The sequence below is a fragment of the Mastomys coucha genome, unplaced genomic scaffold (assembly GCF_008632895.1).
Source record: "Mastomys coucha isolate ucsf_1 unplaced genomic scaffold, UCSF_Mcou_1 pScaffold22, whole genome shotgun sequence".
NCBI lineage: Eukaryota > Metazoa > Chordata > Mammalia > Rodentia > Muridae > Mastomys > Mastomys coucha.
This window is the reverse complement of record NW_022196905.1, coordinates 267,160,883-267,180,322: the sequence shown is the minus strand read 5'-3', so window position 1 is coordinate 267,180,322 and position 19,440 is coordinate 267,160,883. Positions and strand designations below refer to the sequence as shown.

General features: G+C 44.3%; 1 long non-coding RNA gene across 1 annotated transcript in view; it reads left to right on the top strand.

Annotated features, from left to right (window-relative positions):
• The first annotated feature begins 525 nt into the window (after window positions 1-525).
• LOC116070459 overlaps window positions 526-19,440 on the top strand; it is a 43,716-nt gene continuing 24,801 nt past the window's right edge. Inside the window, exons 1-2 of the long non-coding RNA XR_004110401.1 lie at window positions 526-606; window positions 16,185-16,305. This is a non-coding gene — a long non-coding RNA (uncharacterized LOC116070459). The remainder of the gene's footprint in view (window positions 607-16,184; window positions 16,306-19,440) is intronic.

Genomic DNA, 19,440 nt, shown 5'->3' with positions numbered 1-19,440 from the left:
TAACCCAACTTTGAAATCACATGATGCCTAACATGGTAGAAACTCATAGATCCACCAGGTCACAGTGTAGAGATCACGCTACAGTTAGAGATTCTGATACCAGGCTCCATGCTTGCCTCTGCTTACTACTAGGAAGTTGCATGAGGAAAGTAGCCCAGAGCCAAGGTGGTATCTGTAGGGCCAGTCCCTGGAGACCCATCAGGTATTTTTGCCTCCTTTTACTATTCTACCAAGAAATTCTGAGTCCAGTGAGCCATGTAGCTACAAGTGGTTTTCCATTGTTTTTTATTTCTAACCATTGGCTTGTGCTTTCTGGGCCATGGGTACTAGGATTCCTAATCTTGGCAGTGAGTGCCTTTCTAAATGTAAACAGATGGACAAAGTGCCAGCTGCATGTAATACATTCCACTGTAGTAATACTCTGGTGCCGGCTGGGTAAGCATAGCTATATTAAACAGTAGTGCTTGCTCAGCCCTTTCCACATGGGCAGAGAAAATGTACAGCTCAGGCACCTCTGGGAACACCCAGAGAGTGAAGTGCATCTCTTTAGCTCAGCAATCATTGGACAGACCTGCTTGCTTATGCACTTTCAGGGGACCATGCCAGGTAAGCCATGGGGATTTGAACATTTATTTAATCTTACCCAGATTCTCTATTTGGAGGAGGTGTATGTGCAGGGAGGGTAACATAACTGAACAGCTTCAAACCAACTTTCTGTTATTGCCACCGAAAATAACTTTGGAGCTGAACTAGTCCCCCTTGCCAGGTTGACCACATCTGGCTTGGAGTCAACCTTATGCTTCTCTCCTGCACCCTGCCTATCTAAGTACAGTAAGGGACTATGTGAACTTAGCCACTTTCCAGCCCAGTAGCAATATTTTCTCTCTTTTGCTTTTCTTGGTCGTGGTCAGAGGAGGTAATATTCCACTGCTGGCCCTGGAGTCTTTCCAAAGGGCCACTTGTGCAAACACCTTTTTCCTTTAGCCTTAGCAAAACCATAAGATGTTGTTTTGACAGTCTTGTGTGGCACTGTTTCTAGAAGTTTCACTCAATGCCAAATGCTTTCTGGTTCAGTGTACTGAGTCATGATAATACTGACTTAGTATTATGGGGTAAGTACTATGTGTCACCTACTGTACTATGCGTGTGTGTGTGTGTGTGTGTGTGTGTGTGTGTGTGTATGTGTGTGTGTACAGAGGCCAGTTGTGGATGTTGTTCCTTACATGCCACCTACTGTTGTTGTGAGACAGGGTTTCTCACTGGCCTGAGACTTGTTGGTTAGACCAGGCTGACTGTCCAGCAAACCTCAGAGATTTTCCAGTATCTACTTCCCTGGATCTTGTATTATAAGATCCAGGGAGGTAGATATCATTCCTTTTTTAAAAAAAAAACTATGGTTCTGGAGTTCAAACTCAGGTCAACTGAGTTATCTGCTTTCTTGCAATATCATATCTTACAATGTCCCACTGGATGGCTAAAAATTTTAGTACTCAAGTTACCAACAGTATATCATCAATGAGAATAATTAGTATTTACTAGGTGCTTACTGTGCTGTCTAGTTTCATGTCAACTTGACACAGGCTGCCATCATCAGAGGGAGGGAGCTTCAATTGAGAAAATATTTCCATAAGACCCAGCTATAGGCAGGTCTATAAGACGTTTTCTTAACTAGTGATTAATTAAGAAAGTTTGGGGAATGTTCCTGCCCATTGTGGGTGGTCCACCCCTGGGCTAGTGTTTTGGAACTCTCTAAGAAATCAGGCTGAGCAAGCCATAGGAGCAAACCCTAAGCAGCACCCCTTCACCGCCTCGGTATCAGCTCTTGTCTTCAAGCTCCTACCATGTCTGAGTTCCTGTCCTGACTTCCGTCAGTAATGAACAGTGATGTGGAAATTTATGCCAAATAAACCCTTTCCCTTACAAGTTGCTTTTGCGTATGGTGCTTTATCATGGTAAAGATAAACCTAACTAAGACTTACTAAGTTCTGGGTCCTGTTTAGGTGTTCTACATATTATGTGCAACCTTCCTAATGTCCTGGAGAAGTGGCTGTTCGTATTGTCCTCTAACACACCCTGGGAGACATTAGACATGTTCAATCCAAAGTCTACAGTCCACGTATGGCCCAGGGTAACTGTGAATGTAGACCCATACAAAATTGTGAGTTTACTACAAGCATGATAGTTTGGATGATTTTTTTTGTAACTCAATTGTGCAGTTCTTAAGCTTGAACTTTGTAGATGCTAGTGTCATACATATCTCAATGTCAAAAGGTCCAATACCCTATGAGCACAGTATCTTTCCATGATCATTTGATATCTACACACCTTACATCCTCCCCAGTGCTATTTTCTGCTTCGATACCTGTGATATTTAGAGGGACTGCAATGCTGAGTATGGGCATGCAGAAGAGAGACCAGAAAGTAGTTGGTAGGAGTCACTTCAGAGATACTGAAGAAAATCCACTTTAGTGTGCCTGGAACAATCTGGAAGACCCAGTCCTTCTGAAACCCTATATGGGACAGTCAGTACTGTAGAAGCCACACTGTTCTAGATATCCACAGAGGAATTCCCATACTAGCTTCAACCTCAATCACCCTTAAGATGTGCATCTCAGTTGGTAGAGTGCTTGCCCCAAATGCATGAAGCCCCTGGATTCAGCCCCTAGTGCCATGAAAACCTGGTACGGTGGTACAAGCTTATAATCCAAGCCTTCAGATAGGAAAGGTAGGAAGATCAGGAGTTCAATGATGTCCTCAGTCAAACATAATGAGTTTGTCCTGAGTCAATTATGTCAAACATAATGAGTTTGAAGGCAGCTTGTGCTACTTGAGACCATGTTTTAAAAACAAACAAACAAACAGACAGACAGACAGACAAACTAAGCTATCACAATCAAATCAAAATTCTACAATTCTATCCAGCAAAAACCTTTGGAAGGGTGACTGCTGGGGTTCAGAAACCCACAACAACATTACCTGTACCTCAGGGCTTTGCTGCTTGCCCAGAGGACAGGAAACAGCTGGGGCTCCTTGGTGTTGTCATCTCTGGCCTGTCCCTGATGGACGGGAAGTGCTTTCCTTAAAGTGTACACTTAGTGTAACTGAGAATCGATGGGAAAGAGGGGCTCAGAAGTGCCTGAACAGTCATAAATATTTCATGCTGTTGAATCAAATGGAAAAAGCAAGGCTGTTGCTTTTTCAAATGGAAGTGGCAGAGACTTCATCTCATCTGAGATTAATAGGCACACTGCTCAGCGATTAGAGCATGGAGACAAAGGAGGAAGCAGCCAAGACTGTAGCGCCAAGATGGAAGATTCCAGGCTGGAGGGGTTGTCCAGTGTAAACTCCACAGGCCAAGGCACTGGCCAGGCTACAAGTGGGTCTCCCTTTATGCCTTCCTGGAAAGCAGCTAAACTGAAGCATTATCGTCAAAGTCTCAGGATAGTTGAGGTAACACCTAGGAAATTTCTAGAATCACGTGAGTAATAATGTACTGTTAGTTTTACATGCCCTATGAGGACATGCATGGAGGAAGAATTAGGTAGAGTGGCTCTGCATTTCTTTACCCTCAGTCAGAGACCATCACACTCTGGATCATTCCACATGGCTGAGGAAATGGGCTGTTGGTAAGGAGTGACAGGGACAGATGTGCACTCCCTTGCTTTGGGAATTCTTTTCATGTTTCTCAGACTCTGAAGGAAAACACAAGGTGATTTTCCAAGCCATTTCCCCTGCTTGACCTACTTCCAAAACTGATGTCTTTCCTTCTGCTTCCTGCCTATTGCATGGATGGGAGAATGTGGCCACATTTCTCTTTGAGATCAGAGCATTATTAGGGAGTCAACTCAAAATTGATATTCAGGGCAAGAGGTAGGCTGGCCAGGCACTTTACCAAGTGAACTCACTCCCCAGCTCCATCCTCCTCAAGCCCCCTCCCCACAACCCAACCCCAATCCAGGCAGGTAGATCTGGCTTTCTACCTCTTTTTGTTTTGATCTTTGAAAAACTCCTTTGCTACCTCGAGTCTTACTTGATAATTGACAGACAATCAGTTTGACTACCGTTTAAGAAGAGGCAATCAGATATGACCAAGTTGAAATGATAATCTGGTCCTAGGACCTTCTATAGCTATCCTGCCAACCCACAAAAGGTGGTTCCCAGGGGTGGCAGGGACCTGCATCACCAAACTCTGGTAATGCAAGCCATCTATAACTAAATATATTTTGTTATCTATTCTAATCCCCACCCATTATCAGGGCTTGTGTTACAGACCCCAGCAGACATATTAGACCTATTAGACCCTGAGTAAGCTGATTTTCTATTATGTATAGTCATGTCACTGTGATGAAGGTTTAATTTTATATTATAATATATCTTCATGACCTTTCTTTTTCACCCAAGGAAGCACTCTTTGGCCTGTATTTAGTGTGCCCAAATATAAACATCTCAGCTCCTATACTAAGCATCACTATTAAGTTATAGGATACAAGGACTGCAGTAGCCTGAAAGTTGACTTTATAACCAAGGGTAGCCATACAGTGTAGAGACACTGGGAAGAGAGATGGTTCTCATCACAGACAGGGAGAACAGGAATGTGTAAGTCTTTATTATGCCTCTGAGAATGCTATGCATCTTAAAACAAATAATTGTGGGCCAGCAACATGGCTCCATGGGTAAAGGAGCTTGGTGCTAAGTCTGATGGCCCAAGGAACACTTACAGTAGAAGGAGAGGATTGGCTCTACACAGGTGCCATGGCAAGCTCCCTGTACCCCTACATAAATAAATAAATAAATAAATAAATAAATAAATAAATAAATAAATAAATGTAAAACAAAAAAAACATATTGCCTAGAACATTCTGGTTGATATTTTTATGCTGCTGCTTAACAGTTCACTGAAACTTCAGAAAACAAAACTGTGAGTGGGGATGGCTCCATACGTCTGTTTTTCCTGCTCACATCTGGCCTGTGGATATAGGAGGAAAGTGACATTATAGTTACACATCCAACACCCCCATCTCCTGTCACATAGAGTGTGTCGTCCTCCCAGAGGACATCTCTGCCAATGCAGGGTGTGACCTCTGTCAGCTTCTCGTGTACCTTTGCATCTGAGCTGAGCCAAATGGAAGCTGTGCAGGTCCAGGAAGGCTTGTCTGCAGACGTTTGAGAGATTGTTGGATTTCCAAGGCACTTTCTTTTTTAAAATGAGAATGAGAACTTCCCTTTTAAGCAAAAGTTATCTGAGGGTATTGGGACTGAGTCCACAATCCTGACGAAGGGATAAAATAAAATGGTTTCAGTTATTTATTAACTTCCCCCACCCCCAGTCTCTATAAAGATCTTGAAATGGTCCTCCAATATGCTGTGTGTGCCCCCTCCCCCTCTCCCTCTCTCTCCCTATCTCCTTCTCCTTCCTTCCCCCTCTCTCTCATTCTCTGTCTCCTTCCCCCACCCCTGTCTCTTCTCTCTCTCTCTCTCTCTCTCTCTCTCTCTCTCCTATTTATAGAGGCTAGAGATTGATATCAGATGTCTGTTTCAGTCATTCTCTACCTTATTTTTAGGATGCATTCTCCCACGGGCTTGGAACTCACTGATTTGGCTAAAGTGTTTGGCGAGTGAGCTCTGGAGACTCTCTCTGTCTCCAGTTCTTGGGTCTTGCATTATAGGGGTACAGTGCTTGTTTTTTATGTAAGTACTGGGGATCAGAACTCAAGTTGTAATGCTTACACAGCAAACAGTTTACTGGCTGAGCCCTCGCCTAGCTCCACTCTAATACATTTTAAAAATATGTTCTAGGTTCATGACCTCTGCTTCCGGGAATCATTACATCCCCATCACTTGACAGCACCAGTAATCCATCAGCTCTGAGAGCTCATGTGCTTCACAGAGACTGACTCATTCCAGCCCCAGTGGACATAGCTGTAGGCTGCAGGCTGGCTCCATGAGGAGGCTTGTAAGACTCAGTGAGTTCTTAGAGTCAGGACTGGGATGATGGCATGGCTCTTGTGATTAATATGCATACACGATGCAAGAGATGGACTTGGAGTCTCCAGAAGCTGCTTGGGTCAGAGATTCTTAGTTCTAAAGAGAATTTGAGATATAAATCCTGTCAGGCATATTTGCTGTCAGAAGTGTGACCTCATCCTATTGATTTTCTTTTAATGTCTTTAAGTCTGGAATCCTTGGAAATGAGACAGATTTCAGAAATGGACATCCCAAAGCATCCACAAGGCTTCAGATCATGGGGTGTGTTTCTACTGGAATGAAGGTTGCTCCATCAGGGGGTGATGTGAGACACTCACAGCCATAACCCTCTTCAGAAGGCTGTGGGTTCTCACCATACGCTAAGGATTCCTAGGACTTGGGGCTCAGATTAAAGTAGGTGTGCATTAGTAGATTGAACCTTATAGAAGTGACAATAACCAACCATGTTACCCATGAAAGTGGCTCCTTTGTGTGGTTTACCTAATGATTCTATCTTTTCTCTCCCTTCCTTATTTATCATCTCCTCTATCTTTCTCTCTTTGTGAGCGTCTTGACCTCCTGACCCGTCTGCCTCTACCTTCTGAGTGCTAGGATTCTAGCCATGAACAACACTCCTTGTTTAGGTGGTACTGGGAATCAAAGACAGGCCTCTGTGCATATGAAGCAAGCACTTTACTAACCAGCCCCAGTCCCTGACTGATCTTTTTACTTCACAGGGACAATGGACCCACATGGGGTTTCGAATGAAGTCCTACTCATCCTCCCAAATGCAACTGATTAGTTACAACTGTGTCATTGGCACTGAGCTCACAGACAGAAGCAATGTAAGGGAGAAAGGGTTTGTTTGGCTGAAGATCACGGAGACATTTTATTGTGGTGGGATCGGGTGGCTCTGTCCATCCAGAACATTTTGCAGAGGATGTTCACATAAAATGAAGCAGGAAGCAGAGGGAACAGTCTGGAACCATGGAGCAGAGAAAACCTTCGTGACATTAATCAGTCATCACCCTCTAGCGTTCAAAATAGCACCCCAAGGTGGGCAGTGATTGTTCAGAAGCTGAGCCTTAGTTTTTGAAATAGGGTCTCATGCTGACTTGGAGTTCATTGGTTAGGCTATGTAGGCTGGCCAGCAAGCCCCAGAAGATCTGGTTGTCTCTATCCCCCAAGGGCTGGAACAACCAGCATGCACCAGCATCCCTGGCCTCTTTGACATGTATTCTGGATAATGAACTCAGGTTATTGCTGGCAAGGTGAACATTGTACAACTGATTGAGGTCCTCAACACCAAATGGTTCTTTAGAACAAAGCTTACTGGTTTTCCTGTCCTCATACAGAAGTTATCTAAAGTTTATCCTGCTGTGACCCATGCATGTGGTGACAATGAGAAAAGCTACATGGGTGTAGACAGTGCTCATTGACCTAAACACATTCATCTTAGTGGTGCATGTGCATGAAGAACCAGGAAGTTTCAAATGAGCATGTGCAGGAGAACAGCCTAACCCTTTCCTCCTTTTGCTGGTCATTCCTCTTGCTGTGTGCCTAGCCACAGTTGGCAGCTCTGAGGTTCTTCTAGCTGAGTGGAGACCAAGCCTGGGGACCAAGTGGGACTACCCATCCCTCAGTTGCCCGTCATTACCACCTTTGCCTGGATTTCAAGCCATTTCTTTCATCTCTAGTAGAAGCAGCCTCTCATCCTTATCTTCTTTGCTTTGTCCCACCAAAGCTTCAGGAATTGCACTCCTAATTGCTTGAATGCCCTACCAAAACCTTTCCCTTAAGGTGCGTAAGCTCTCGCCACTCAGGTTCCAGGACTCTGGTTGCCACTCAAGTTCCAGAACCCCAGTTCACCACTTCTTTACTTCTGCATCATATGCTCTCAGTTCCTTTTGTTAATTGGACATTGTTCCTTCTGACTAGCAATGTTGGATAAGCTCTGTCCTTCACTCAGCTGTGTTGGATTGCATGACCCTGCCTGGTTCTCATGGTCCACGCCTAGCAGAGGATAGAGAGTCATCTCTCTAGGAGCTGCTCCTCTCAGTTTGGGACCAAGTGTATAGTCTCTGCACAGCTCACTCTGCCCTGTTTATATGATATTAAATGTGATTTGCAGATCTGTGGTCTGTGTCCAGTCAATCATTTGCTTCTTGGACTAGAAATTGATGAAGGAGATTAAGCTCAAGTTATCTCTGTCTCTCTCTCTCTATGTATGCATATGATATGCACTTGTGCATATACCCAGTTTGCATGTAAGGGCATGGCATGCATCTTGTGGGTGGATGTGGGTATGCATATGTGTACATGGAAGCCCAAAGGTGATATCAGGAAAATCATTTTCAATCACTCATCATTCATACCTCATTCACTGAGGCGGGGCCTTTCAATCAAACCCAGAGCGTGCCCATAAAGTAACTTACTTAAGGACTCCACTTCCAAGGATGGTGTTATAGCTAGGCCATCACACTCACTTGGCATTTACATGGGCTCTGGGGATCTGAACTCTGGTCCTCATGCTTACAAGGCAAGTATTTAACCACTGCACCATCTTACAAACCTCATTTAAGTTTTTGAGACAGAATATCTTATTGGCTTGTAGTTTACCAGGTTGGGGTGGCTAGTGAATACTAGGGAGTCCTGTTTCTGTCTCCACAGCACTGAAAAGTCAAGTGTATGCCATCATGCCTGTCTTTTTAATGTGTATTTTTGAGGAATCAAACTCAGTTCCTTGGGCTTATATGTTAAGTTCTTTACTGACTAAATTAACTCTCTAGTCCCAAGTTCAACTTCTTGACATGCTAACTCCGCATGTTTATCCATGGGCATGAATTTATGGTGACAGAGGCAGGCATAGAGCCTTGTGTAATTAAATCAAAATAGACCACACTGGTCCATCCTCCCTCCCTGAAGATACATAAAGAAGAGAGAGGATACCATGCTGGTTACACAGAGTAGGTCACTGCAGGCTTCAAAGGAAGACTCTAATGACCAATTTTTTTTAAAGGAATAAACTCTTTGTTAGACAGACTTGTCCAATGTTCCTTGAATGCGAACCAAAGGCAAAAGCTCACATCTTTTGGTGGACATTACTTTCTAATCTCAGTTTGGTTGACTTCTTCTTGAGGGAGACAGAGGGATTTTGAAGTTGTTTGGAGTCCCATTTGAGGAAGGTTTGACTCTTAGGCAGGATATCAAAAGCCTAAACCTGGAGCTTGGAGGCTGTCAGGAGCTATGAATCAGTCTACTCTTGAGAACTTAGTCATTTCAAGACGCAGAGATGCCAGCTTGACACCCAGTAATAGTTTCCAGTCACTGATCACTAACAGGAGGTATCAGTCATTTCTAGATTCTGTCTGGAGCCCCTGTTTGGAGGGACCTGAGGTAGCTGTCCCCTTAACTTCTAACGCTCCTGCCAGCTCACATATACCCAAAATTCAGTGAGCCCCATGCGTGGCACTGTCTGTGGGGACTTTTCTAAAATGTATGCTTCATAGTTTCAAGGCTGACACCTGACTAAAGCAGCCTGCTTGAAATCCACACAACTTGCCTCTACTTGGTGGGTAAAGTTAGAGGACACCAAGTGACATATCAGTTGGGGAAACTGTCAGAAGAGTGCTTGAGATTAGAGGTAGCTTATATCAGAGTTGGCTGGACTCAGTTAAGAGCAGCAAGCCATTGAGTGACAAACAGACAACCTCTTCAGCCTCCCAGTAAGAGGGGTGACGCATTACCATTTGAACTTTGAAATAAGAATGATGTTTCCTAAGTTAGGGACACAGCCCCTGTCTGTAAAGTGTTTGCTGTAAAGACTCAATTTTAATCTCAAGTAAAAATGCCCAGTGAAATGCTATTTACTTGAAATCCCAGTGCTGGGGAGTTGGAGACAGGTGGATCCCTAAGTCTAGCCAGAAAATCCTAATCAGTGCAGATCCAGTCCAATGAGAAATCCTGTATCAAAGCACAAGGAGGATGGTTTTTGAGGAAGTCTAACATATATACACTTATGATGCACACATATACACATACTCACATTCAGAGAGACAGAGAGGGAGAGAGAAACAGAAAGAGAGGGAGAGACAGAAGAGAGAGAGAGGGAGGGGAGAGAGAGACAGAGAGACAAAGAGGGAGAGAGAGAAGAGAGAGAGGGAAAGACACAGAGAGAGACACACAGAGAGAGAGGGAGACAGAGAAGAGAGAGAGGGAGAGACAGAGACATAGACAGAGGAGAGAGATGGAGAGAGAGAGGAGAGAGAGAGGGAGAGAGGAGAGAGAGAGGAGAGAGAGACAGAGAGGGAGAGACAGAGATAGAGGAGAGAGACAGAGACAGAGAGGAGAGAGATAGAGAGGGAGAGACAGAGACAGAGAGAGGAGAGAGGCAGAGAGGAGAGAGATAAACAGAGAGAGGAGAGAGAAGAGAAAGAGGGAGGGAGAGAGGGAGAGAGAGAGAGAGAGGAGAGAGGCAAAGAGCAGAGAGATAAACAGAGAGAGGAGAAAGAAAAGAGAGAGGGAGGGAGGGAGGGAGGGAGAGAGAGAGACAGAGAGAGAGAGACAGAGAGAGAGAGAGAAAGAGAGAGAGAGAGTATGAATGTTTCTTATTCTGCCTTTCAGGGTGGCAAGAAGGGAAGAAGGGGAGAGAGATTCAATTTTCAGCCAAGGCTCTCTGGAATGGCTGAATGGGGAGGTGGTGGCAGTCAGGCAGGCTTTTGAGAATCCTGGCTCAGAACTTGGCACAGCCATTGTGGAGAAGTTCACGCTACAGATTCAGTCACTGCAGCTGAGGCATGGCAGCAAAGCAGGGCATGGGAGGTCTTGTTGCTAATTGATTCAGTCTAAACTCAAGTCTAGCCTCCCTTGGCAGACATAACCATTCCTATTAAGAGAGACAGAAACGAATCAAAGCTATTTCAGTAGATGTTCCCAGCTGCAGAGACAGTACAATTGTGTGCATGGACCAAGTTAACAAAGGGTCTGAGGCAAACCTGCTGCACAAGAGGAAATCATGTAGTAGCAAGGATGGGGATTTTGGAGAAAGCCCCTAACACGAAGTGAAGCCCTGACATAGTGTGACAGCTGACAGGTGTGTGGGCATGGCATGGTGTCTCTATGGAAACTGGAGGACAGGCAGACTGACAACACAATGTGCTGCTAACTCAGAGAGCCTATCCAAACCCAAACAGATGCAACCTCCTCAACCCTCCACCAAACAGTAAGTCAGAGTTGAGAAATACGGATCTGTTTCCTAATCTTCTTTTTAGTTGGACAACACAAAATATTAGCAGAGTGGCAAGGAAGGCAGGGAAATGATGGTTAAGCTTTCAGCTAGTGAGGGAGATACACCTATGTGCTCATCTACATCTTGCAAGCATATGCCTGTGTTCAGGTGCACATGTGTTTATGTGACAGCGAAGGTGATGCCCATTGGTTTTCTCAACACCTGTTTTGTGAGGCAAGATGTTTGAGATCTCTCTATGGAAGCTAGAAGGTGTCTTTCACCAAACCTGGAGCCTCTCCTTATTGGGCTAGTGTGTCACACCAGCACACCCCAGGATCTTTCAGTCCCTGACTCCATAGTGCTAGGATTACAGGTACATGCAGTTGCACCTGGCCTTTTAACATGGATTCTGGGGATGGAGAAGAGAAAAACCACCTGTTTCTGAAGGTTGGGCAATGGGTGATATTCCAAGACCAAACTTGGAATTCCCATTAGAACACACACACACACACACACACACACACATACACACACACACACACACACACCACATGGAATAAATTGGTGCTTTCCAGGCATTCTTATTCTTTCTTCCAAAAGATTTTTCCTTTCTTTTGATTTTACCTATGCTATGGAAAGAATATTTCTTGTTAGAGAAGCTTATTAACCACATGAGTTTTGGGGAGGGAGAGGGAATTGATAGGAATGTGCATGTATCTATGGTCATTTCTTTCAGAGAGAAAGGAAACGAACTCTGGATGCTTGAAATAGTAGTTTAAAGTTTAGGTATTCTTAATTGATTAGTTAACTAGCTAATTAATTTTATTGAGATACATTTGTTGTATGCAGTGTTCAGCTTCATGTTTTTTTTCCACAAGTATGTCATGTACTTGAGAGAGGAGAGGCTCTTGGGGAAATTCCAATTGGGGGGGGGGTGTCTCTTGTCTTCGTAGTCTGTTAGATGAAGGATGGGCATGCCTGTCTTTCTTTAGGGCATCATTCCTCCTGCCAGGATGATCAGAGCCTTTTATCAGGGAGCTTCAAGGGCAGGGTAGGTGCAAAGAGGTTTCCTACACTGACAAAGCATTTAAAACCCCAAAGCTGCTGGAGACTGGTAAATGAGGAGAGTGAAAAAGGAGAAAGTGGCTTTTGGCACCACTGAGTATCCTCAGCAGAGCACATTCACCAAAGCCCTTACCCAAGTCTCTGAGGTCAGTCCTGAGAAATAGAACCAGCAGGAGGGAAGCTGCAATCAAGGAGGAGGAGCAGTAAGAGAAAGTGGTGGTAAATGAGGAGGGGAGGAAGAGGAAGAAGATAAAGAGGAAGAGGAAGAGGAGGAGGGAAAAGGAAGAGGAAGAAAAGGAGCAGAAGGAAGAAGAGGGAAAGGAGGAGGAAGAAGGGGAAGAGGAAGAGAAGGAGGAAGGGACAGAGGAGGAGGGGGAGGAGGGAGAGGCAGAGGAGGAGGGGAAAGAGGAAGAAAAAGAAGAGGCAGAAGAGAAGGCAGAGGAGGAGAAAGAGTAGGAAGAGGGGAAAGAGGAAGAAGAAGAAGAGAAGGAGGAGGAGGCAACATCTGACAGAATCCAAGCCAGGCTGCTCCCAGAGGCCAAGGCTCTGAAAAACAAATTTGGAAACATTATCCAACAATATCTCCCTAGAAGGCATTAAGCCCAGAAGCCCCATCGAGGAAAGGAGGCCAGAGCCAGGATGCCAGAGGATCAGCCCCACGCGGGGGAAATCAAAACAGCATGATCCAAAGGCTCCTGGAGAGATAAGGGATTAGACTTACAGGAAAGCCTAGGAAGACCAGGGAGCCTCTAACATTCTTGAGTTCCCTGTAGAAAGGGACCATGTGCAGTTTAAAAATGAGCTGGGAAAAGCTGGGTTGTGTGCCAGGGTCTCTGATGAGGCATAAAAACCCCCAAGATTTCCCCACAGGCCAGTGGAGGAAAACCACTTGTGATCCTGTTCCAGGGCTGGCTATGCAGAACTAAGTCTGCAGGATCCTGTAGACTGTCCTTAGTGGCCACAGAGCAGGAAATTGTGAGTGGTGAGACCACTGGAAGTGGAGCTGCAGATCAGACAAATTCTTACTGAAATTTAAAAATCAAAGTAAACACGAATACAGGTGTTTGTATTGTGGGTTTCTCTTTGGAGGTGAAGAGTTTGCATCTTCGATTGGATTTCAATTGTTCCCTGGAAGCAGCTATTTAGCTCCAAATCAAACAAACAAACAAACAAACAAACGAATTGCCTACTCTGTATTTGTAATTAAGCAGATGTCTTTGGGTGACCAGAGTATTAGCAAAGAGGGTGCCAGCCAGCATGGAAGCTGCTATGCCTGAGGGCAGTTTCTTGGTGGAAGTCCTGCTTCCAAGGCTAAAGTGGACTGCACCTTTGAACTTTAGTTCAAGATTAACCCTTTCTTCCCTAAATTGTATTTGTTGGGTGATTGACCACAACAGCAAGAAGAGTAATCAAGACAATCTTGCAGCCTGATGCACATTTGTCAGCAGTTCAGGATGACCTATAGCTCTTAGGCACTGGTAAAATCAGGACATCCTTGTCTACGCCCACCTCAGGAAAGGAGCATTGGCCAATACTCTACTTATCTCTCCTGGTCTTTTGCTGGAGTCCATGCTAATTGGGGATGGATCTGGTCCCTCAAAACTCCTTATAAAATGGCTATGCCTAAGATACGGTCTGCTGCAAAGGATTGCAATATATAGGCTCTAGCTTCACTGTTTGCAGCTACAGGAGTTGCAGGGTCAGAGCCAGAGCCCTGGCAGCCCTTCCAGGCCAGATTCACCCACTAGTCTTCAGTACAACAAATAAGGACAAAGTCACTAATGAAAAGCAAGAAAAGGAGGTTTTTCCATTGAGGTCTCATCAAGAAGAAAATGGAGATCTGGTGGTCCCCTAAGCCTGCCGTTCAGGTCCTGACGTGAGGTTTAGCTTTAAATTCAAGGCAAGAGGTTTGTATAGCTAAGTGTCCTGGTCCACATGGTTCTGTCCATCACGGACTCATCCTAGTCTCAGCTCCAGCCTCTTCTGCGAGGTTGTCCGACAAGTCCTAATTCAGTGAAATCTCTTCCTGGAGACAAGCACCTGTCTGTCTGGCACCAGGCTTCAGTCTCATTTCTTTTCCAGCATGAGGTTCCTGAGGAAGTTCCAATTTCGGGGAGACCATTGTTTGAACAGCCTGGCAGCAGAGGGGAGGTAGCACAGTGCCTCTTTACACTAGCTTCCTAGGCGCTGGGACTTTATACAGAGAGACCAGATCTGCTAACTGATGCTAGTGTCCTTTATTCTCCTTTGTCCTTGGCTGAGGTTGCCCTGTCGTTGGGGTGCTAAGGGAAAGTGACAAGCAAGGGTGAATTCTGAACCTCCACTTGCCTAGGAGAAGAACATGTTGAATGTCTAGACAGGGCTCCCTTCTACTGTGGGTGAGGACAATAGAGCAGAAGGCCACAGCTGCTGTTGCTCAGACATCTGGCAAAGAGTAGAACAGAACCCTGGGAAGATTTGGGTCGAATAACAAAAGTCACTTGTATTGGGCAGGGTCATCTTATGGAAAGTATAGATGCTTATCACATGGGTTTCCCACAGTAGAACTGTGTTACCATCCCTGAAATGGTTTGATGTGGGTATCCTTGAGTGATGGGTAATGTGCCGCAACTTAGTCATCTTGAGTCTTGTCTACTTTTATTTTGTGATCTCCACAGGGACTGAGGCAGGAAAGTGTGTGGAGGAAGGAGTTACAGACTTTGAATCTCTCTCTCTCTCTCTCTCTCTCTCTCTCTCTCTCTCTCTCTCTCTCTCTCTCTCTCTCTCTCTCTCTCTCTCTGGTTTTTCTAGACAGGGTTTCTCTGTATAGCCCTGGCTGTCCTGGAACTCACTCTGTAGACCAGGCTGGCCTCGAACTCAGAAAGCTGTCTGCCTCTGCCTCCCAAGTACTGGGATTAAAGGCATGCGCTACCACTGCCCGGTGACTTTGAATCTCTTAGGTTGGAACAGACACGGATCCTTTCCACTTACATCAATGTTCTGATTTGTTGTTGTTGATGATTAGAAAATCACCCCAAGGGACTGGGGTGCAGCTCAATTGGTGGAATGCTTGCTTACACAAAGACCTGGTTTCTGTCCCCAGAACCTTATAAAGCTGAATGTGGTGGTATATGTCTGCAATCCGAGAGTTTATGTGTTGGAGGCAAGAGAATAAGTTTAAGGTCATACTGGACTGTATATTGACTTAGGGGTCACTCTAAGATACACGAGGCTCTGCCTCAAAAAGAAAAACACATTACCCCAAATACAGATCTATCATCATATCAACATTGTTTCATCAAGAATTTTTTATCTAAGGAAGGCTCATTGGGAACACTGCTTCTGCTCTGCACGGTGTCTCCCATGTCAGTCTTTAGGCTGGAGGCTGAGTTTTTATTTGGATGATATGTCTCCCTTATTAGATTGTAGTGTCTGCTAATGCATACCCAGTGGCTGTAGCAACAACATCCACACCTGGATTGACTGTGTGTCCCAGGATGCATCCCAGGGTCACTTGTGTTCCCAGAGAAATGTCTCCAGAAGACTAGAATAGAAACAATGTCCTCTTTCATGATTTGAAGTGGTAAGTAAGCCCTATGGATCTACCTAGATTAGCAGGGAGAGGACCTATCCCCTCATTAGCTGGCTTTAATACAATCTGTATCATTGTTAGGAACCAGAGACAGGGAAGACACCCCGATGGAGAATAAGCTGGAAAATGTAGCCCAAGTGAGGCAGTTACCACACAGTGACATAGGTGGTAAGAAATCTCATGGACTCTGCCACATGTGATGAGGATCATTTTTGTCTAATAAATGAGCACATAGAAGATGCCAAATGGAGGCATCTTCACAGCCATTTTGTGAGGTGTTAGTGTGCCATGCTGTGAGAGTGAGTGAGGGGACCAGGTGGCATGGTAACCTCACACTCCTGCTTTGTCTCATTCCAGCTGTAGGAGTGCAGCAAGGTAAAAGTTCATCCTGGGTGCTACCCTCCTTGACTAATCCATCTGCACTTCCTCCAGGCCCCTTGGACTTTTGATTTCACAGTAAGATCCCGAGGAGACAAAAGTAAGTGTCCAAGTACCCATTGATTCATTTACTGATCAAACCAAGCAAACTTCCCCTATTCAGGAATTGTACTAAAGGCTGGAAAGACATCAGGGAGCAAGAAGCCAAAGGGGAGGGCGGCTGTGCAGCTAGCAATTGGTTTTACCTGCCGTCCACGAGCACACTGCTGTGCAGGACAAGCTGGGTAAGTGACAAGAAGTCACTCCTTGTCACAGTGACTCCCAGAGTATACAGTGGCTGTGTCCATTAACCTAATTAAACTGCCTAACTGGTTAATCACATGCTTCCCGTGACATGTCAATCAAGGGCAAAGTGATAGAGTTTTTCTTGCAGTATGTTCTTGGGGGGGGGGGTGCTGGGGTGGATGCGTTGTTCGTGTGTGCCTTGGAATCAGAAGGCAGCTGAAGGGATTATGTGTGTGTTCTTGCTGCTAATTTGCATTTAATTGTGATCGGCACTCCTTTAGGGTCCTGGCAGCTGAGCTGCACTGTGTGTCAGTCAGACACTCCAGCAGATCATGAAGTTACCCCTGGAGTGTTTCAGAGGGACACTCACTGCATTTGTAACAAGTGGCATTTCGCCATACAAGAAGCATCTCTCTTCAGAAAAGAGACAAACCATGAAAGAGATGTCAGGATCAGGAATGTAGAAAATCACTGGGTACCTGTGGAAAAGTATCTTCCCACCCACCCTTGAAAAACAAAATTCTAGACCCCCCTTTTGCCCTTTTCAGATGTAGCAGTGGCACTAAAGCATGTTTTTCTAAATTGGCAGGGAATGAGTGGTATTTGAACAAAGAACACATCAAATGTGGGACAACTTCATAGGCAGCGCTTAACAGAGAGAACAAAGAACACAGAAGCCCAGACCCCTGCTGGCTGGCTGGCAGGGAAAAAGCTTTCATTGGTCATTTGGGGAGATTAATATCTCTCTCTGTCTCTCTGTCTTTCTCTGTCTCTCTGTCTCTGTCTCTCTCTCAAAGAAGTTGGAAGCTACTGTCTATAGTATGTCTCATTTGTGTACATGAGATGTAGCCACAGAATTAAAAGATGTAAGAAATAACTTTGGGAGACAGTTCGGTTAATGGAGTGTCTGGTGTGTAAGCATGAGAACATGAGTTTGAATCCTCAGCACGCATGTAAAAAACAGATCTGGCGGGGCTTGTTTGTACTCCTAGTACTGGGGTAGTTGGAGATAGGTGGGTCTCTGGGACAAAAATGACTTCATAAATTGGTGAGCTCTAGGCTCAGTACAGACCCTGCCTCAAAATTAGAGTATAGAAAGAGAAGAATAATTTCTTTAATTTCTGGCTTTTACATACATGTCTACACTTGTAAACATACACACACACATATGTATATATACATATATATATGTATATATAACATATATACATATATATTAACTCATACCTCTCCCCCTTCCACACACAAGAAAATTGAAAAGTGTTCAGAACCAGGGTTTCTGTACAAAACTGTATTATTCCTTTGGGGAATCCTTACCATGGGTAGCTTGAGGCATAAACTGCTAAATAATTATTCAAAAAGTGCTTGGGGTTCCTCTAAATAGAATGAGGGTTGTGTGTAGGGGTGAGTGTGTATATGTATGTGTGTATGGTATATGTAGTATGCATGCATACAAATAAGTGGGTATGAATGTGTATATGTGGGTATGTACATGTGTATAGCCTGTGTGTTTATACTTTAGTTATGAACTAATTTATAGCTCAATCTATAGAGTAAAGTAAACATACAAAGTGAATCTAACACAGATGGATGTGTGCAGGGAGAATGTCTTTGTGTGGCTTTTAGTTTGTCTTGGAAAGAATTTCTTGAAGAGCCAATTAGTTTGAATAATACCAAATTTCAGGAAGATGTCTGTGAACCAATGGTTCTGTTGCTTCCTTGGTCACAAGAGTCATACTTTGTATGCCTTTATTAACAGCTCTGTAAATTGTGTTGATTAAAATAACTGTTAAACTGTAGCAACGCTGGAAACGTTGAGGAAGACAGGGAGGACTTCTACGGAGTTGCAGTAAACTGACCTCCTAAGTTTCTCTTTTCTGACTCAGCGTGCAAACAAAGCAAAAAGAACATAAACTCTCAAAGTTGGTGGAGGACAACAGCAGGCAAACAACTCTAAAGGATTCCTAGGAAGTGGCAGACCCTTGACATGAAGTGACTCAGAAAGGTGGAAAGAAATGAACCAGGATTTCTGAAAGGGGATTTTGTAGAGAGAATGTTACCCCTTGGAAGATGAGGAGGGCAAAAGACATGGCCTTGAATCAATCATGTGAACATACACCAAAGTCCATAGCAGCAATATTCCTAACCAAAGGTATAAACAATCCAAATGTCCATTGGTAACGAATAAATGAGCACGTAATGTGGTATGCACATACCAATGCCTTTAAAAACAATGACAATGACTATGCACACTGTAACAGGAATGAACCTTGAAAATATACAATGTAAAATAAGTCAGCTCCAAAGGAGAAAGACTGCGTGAGTCCATTGAAGGGAGTGGTGGGGAGAAGGCTCAGTAGTTAAATGCACCGACTTCTCTTCCAGAAGACCTGGGATTAATTCCTAGCACTCACACAGCAGCTGAAAACAGTCTGTAACTTTAGTTCCAGAAGATCCAACATCCTTTCTGGCCTCCAAATGCAGTACATGCACATGGCACACAGATACCTAGGCATAGTGCCCATACACGTAAAATAAAACTAAATATATTTAAAAATGAAAAGCAAATAACCAGAAAACAAAGCAATCACAGAGACTAAAACAAGAGTGTCCCTCTCTCAACCTTTTAAACTTATTTTATTTTATTTATTTATCATTAGTGTATTGTGGAAGTCAGAGGACAGCTAGTTTACTTTTCTCCTTCTACTGTGTGAGTTCTGGTGCGTGAACTCTTTCTGTCAGACTTGGGAGACAAACACTGTCATCTGCTGTACCATCTTGCCAACTTTCTTCTAATGTTTTGTTAGCAAAATCGGGGGAGAAGATGAAAGAATAGGTCATTAAGAGTATTTAAAAATCTGGGCATGGTAGACACATCTGTATGAGTCTTGGGTGGCTGAAGACTGAAGTAGAACAATTTTGAGTTCAAGGCCAACTTGGGCTGCATGGT